This window comes from Nannospalax galili, unplaced genomic scaffold (genome assembly GCF_000622305.1).
Source record: "Nannospalax galili isolate Female #2095 unplaced genomic scaffold, S.galili_v1.0 scaffold87, whole genome shotgun sequence".
NCBI lineage: Eukaryota > Metazoa > Chordata > Mammalia > Rodentia > Spalacidae > Nannospalax > Nannospalax galili.
In genome coordinates, this window is record NW_008360320.1 from 10,637,560 (window position 1) to 10,642,447 (window position 4,888).

The following is a 4,888-nucleotide window of genomic DNA, read 5'->3' on the forward strand; positions in this document are numbered from 1 at the left end:
CCAAGCATGCTACCCCAGGCCTTTAATCCCAGCACTCAGGAGGCAGAGGCAGGTGGATCTCTGTGAGCTGGAGGCCAGCCTGGTCTCCATAATGAATCCAGGCCAGCTGGGGCTACAGGGAGATCCTGTCTCAAAAAAAAAAAAAAAAAAAAGAAGAAAGAAAGAAAGAAAGAAAGAAAGAAAGAAAGAAAGAAAGAAAGAAAGGAAAGAAAGGAAAGAAAAAAGAAAGGAGTACACAAAGTCGTCAGAAAAAAGTGATGGGGAGATATGAGACGTGTTGGAGAGGAGGTGTTGGTGGGGAGGGAAGGGGCGTGGATTTGATTAAAACACCTTATATGCATGTATAAATTCTCAATGAAGTTTTTTTAAAGTTAAAAAATTAAAAAAAAAAACTGTTAACTGTTGACCCTTGAGAAATGAAAACACATTCTATATTGTCTTATTTAAATTGGGATGAACTAGGCACAGTTAAGGACAACCAAAGTCCTGTAGTGCATTTCAGTGTCCAGTATTTGTGACTCATGATCTTCTGGACTCCAAGGGGCTTGGACAGTCCTACTCTCTGGTTTTGTCAACAGCAGCACACATATCTTGCCCCTTAAGCTCAGGCTGGCTCCACTCCACACCTGCCACTGTCCTTGGTGGTCAACCATGGTCCTGCCATCTGGAATGCTGGGGGTCTCCATTGTACATGAGGCAACATCTTTACCAAAAGCCTCTCCTGGGCTCTTACAATATCAAGCCTCAGTTCTCTATATGACCCCTTACAATCCTGGGGGGTATTTTGCTACAACTGAGGGTACACTTTTACCAGTGTCTTCATCTGCTCCCTCAGCATCCCAAGTCTCAGGATCTCTCTACAACCCTTCAGCTCTTCAGTTTTCATATTGCTAAAACCAGTACCACATGGGAGAGTCTTACACATTACGAAGTTTGGTTTTCAGTTTAAGATCAACCCTTGGCCCACAATGGACACAGATTCTGTCTGATGACCATGATCTCATTGATCACAGCTGATTTTTCAGTGCTAGCTAACCAGCATCAATTGTCTCAGGAAACTAAAGTTTCACCTCAATGGTTCTGGCTCTTGCTAATCACAGCTGACTCTTCAACCTCAACTGACCAGAAAACACATATTCTTCATTCAAAATATCACACGAACATCCCTAATAGAGCCATTTAGTAACTCACAAACTTCCCTGTGAGAGTTTATTGCCTACATTTCACTAAGCATTATCTTCCAAATGCCCAAAGCTCATTTAGCTCAAGCACTCACTGGCTTCTCTATGTCAAAGTTCCAAAGGCTTCCACAATCCTCCCCAAAGCAACATGGTCAGGTCTAGCACAGGAATAACCCCTTCTCTTGGTACCAAATTTTGTTCTAGTTTTCTTTCTGCTGGTGTGATAAATACCTTGACCTAAAGCATGTCTGGGAGGAAATGGTTTATTTCATAGTTCAATTGACAGTCCATTCTTCAGGGAAGCTAAGGAAGGAACTCAAGGCAGGAACCTGGAGGCAGGAACTGAAGCAGATACCATTGAGGAGGAGCAATACCACTTACTGTTTTGTTTCCTCTGGCTTACTCAGTTGCTTTTCCTATATAGCCCAGGCCTCCCTGTCCTGTGATGCCACCGCCCACAGTGGGTTACACCCTCCACTGTCAATCAATAATAAAAGAAAAGCCCCACTGACACACGGAAGGCCAGTACCATGGAGTCAGTTCCTCAGTTGAGGATCCCTCTTTCCAGATGATTCTAGTTTGTATCAAGTTGACAAAAACTAACCAGCATAGTATATATGAATGTAAGTGTAATGATATTAGTAGAAAACAAGACCATTAAATTGAAAGAGAGCAGAAGGGTAGGAAAGTATGAAGAGTTGGTGGAGGAAAGAACAAGGGGTGTTAATACAGTACTTATGTATGAAATTCTCAAAAAGTTAAAAAAATGCTTTTAGAAAATTAAAAATAATCTGCTACATTATTTCACCTTACCCGGTGTTTAGGGACAGAATATAGTTTTAGTTTATAATGGTAGTTAACTTTTAAATTTTTATATGTAGATTTGTTGTTTAAGCTGTCATTGTTGCATAGTAATTAATTTTAAATTTAACAATGAGCTAGCTACGGGTTTCTCCCCATCTGTCTAAATTTTATTTATTCATTTTTAATGTTTTTTCATTTTTATTTTCTTTGCACTAACAGATCTAGAAATCACTATGTGGACCAGGCTGGCCTCAAAATTTCATCAATGTTCTTTCCTCTATTTTCTGAATTTTGATATTATATAGGCAGGCTCTGCCATGCCTAGCTTATCCATTCTAATACTTACTTCACTTATTTAATGCTACATTTATGTCCATGCCATAATTTTCAGTTTCTTCTGAATTATTTTTTCCTTCTGTTTCACCTCTTCTTCTGATTCAGAAACTATTTGTTCCTTGAAACCAAGCAACATCTCAAAGGGACAGCACAGTTCTTATGTGGGCAAATCACTATAACCATAAAACATACCTTGGTTATGTTTAATGACCAGATAATCTATTGTGAAGCTTTTAGGTTCAGCCTTATTCTTCATTTTTAGGATGTGCTGGCAAAATTTAGCACTTTTTTTTTAATGGTGTCTTTGTACTTTTTGGCCTGAAAACATCTATTGATTCTGTTGTAAACACACTAAATAATACACTTCACTTTCATAAAATGACGTCTTTCAAATACTTGGTGTCTTTGCAGACATGTACATCCTGATGGCTTGTGAGGGTTTTGCTGGTGCTCTTGAAGTGAATAAACACAAATATTTGAACCTCTTGGTTTTGATGACTTTGTGATTTTTTAGTGTAAAGTGCTTCGTGAACCATTTTCATGGAAACCCTAAGACTCTTACAGAAAGAACTATCCTAACTTAAATTGTTGGAACATTATCAGTGTGTAGATTTTTTTCCTTACAAATATATATAATTGCTGCTATTTTCATTAAAATTAGCTCTTTATTCTTGCTGTCTGAATACAAATTCTGCTACTTTGAGTTCTCTAAAATTTTCATTAATTTCAGCTCTTCTGCAGGAGAAAAATATTTACATGAACCTGACTTGTATATTTACTTTCCATTCTAGAACACTGGTCCTTGAGTGCAGCCTTCCATCATAGCCTCACCTATGTGCTGCACACTTCAAAAATCTCCCTTCTTCATCCACCTAAGAGCACTGCTCTGGTCTCTTGTTGACATGAGATTCCCTTCGGTTAAACCAAAGTCCTTCCTAATTTATGTTTGCATATATTTTTGATTCAGTGTGGTCTCTGAGGATCACCCTCTGCCACATTAAGTGAAGACTTTTTGGGGAAGTTTGTCTTGTAAAATCTCACAGGTTATTTATCAGTAATCTCTCATTTAGAAAATTGAAAATTGTTCTGGGCTACGTGGGCAGCAAAAATGTGTTAATATTTTATAGTTTTGTGTCAATAGAGGGAATAGAGGTCTTTGAAATATCTTCTTATTAATAAGTTGATCTTTCCCCTCAATAATTATATCTTTCAATTTACTTCTAAAATTACTGGAAATGGCATTTTCAGATGATATAAAATAAAATTCACTTAATGAAAAAATGACATTTGAAAATAATAGATACTTTATATTGAATTCAATTCTCTCCTTGTTCTTGGGGGCTAATTCATTGTTACTACTTTAAAATTTTGATCTTCTAATTTTTAATGGTTTTAAATTGAGATAATTAGAAAGTACATGATAATGACTAATTAGAATATGAACAGTGCTATTCCTAGAGCACAAATAATGAGTGGGAAATGTGTTGGATTTTTTTTAATGTTTGAAATTATATTGGTATTTGAAAAATGTAATTATTACTCTCAATAGCAATTTTGCTCATATAAGGACATTTTAAAACAGAATTGTAGCTTGCGACCTCTAAATTTGTTAAAATATGTAAAAATCTCATCATATCCTTTTAATATATGTATGTGTTGTGAATTTGTAGCTGAGATTTTTCTCTGTAAAAAGCAACATTTGGGGCGACATTAAAACATGTATCTCATCTGCTTTCTGAAATGTATTAGGCAGCAGGCTACTTCACACTGGACCAGCTGTTGGCATTTGTGGGGCAATGGAATGAGTCATTGCAAAGATGTACAACTAAACTTGCATCCTGATTTTTCACTTATCCTCTCAGCAAATGACTATAGTCTGAGGATTTGTTTATGTCAACCATATTATACATTTCTATAGAAACATATTTTGGTGAAATTGTAATGCTAAGAAATATGGGCTTTTAAATTTTTTTATAAATTATGGTTAATAAGGATGGTATAGGAATTATGGGTGAGTTATGAATATTGTATTTCCAGTAAATCTCTCTTAATACACATGTTAACACATTTTTCATTAAGTAAATGCCTTTTTATTTTTATTTTTCTGTGAAACAAAGTTTCATTCTATATCCCAAGCTGGCCTGAAGTTGTGATCCTCCTGCCACAGCCTTGTTAGTGTTGAAATGACCAGTGTGCAGCACCGGGCCTGAATGATTAGGAAAGTTTCTGTTAGCTCTGGTCATCAAGAACAAATTCTTTGAATGATCTAGCAGTATGTATTGCCTAGGTTACTTTCTAGCTTTCTCAAGTGATATCTCTATTTTTCTAATTCCAGTCAAATCATTATATACAACTGGAATTATCTGTTCTCTGGGAAAGAGTGAGGCTCCAAATACCAGGTCATTTGAAATATATAAAAAAATAGACCATTTATGAAATCTTCTTGTTAAGAAGACTTTTTCAATAATCCAAGAAAACAGTTACCAATTTCCATCCATAATAAAATATAGAATAAAAGCTAGCAAATCAAAAATGTTTTCAACCTGTAGCCATGTTAAGAATTATAA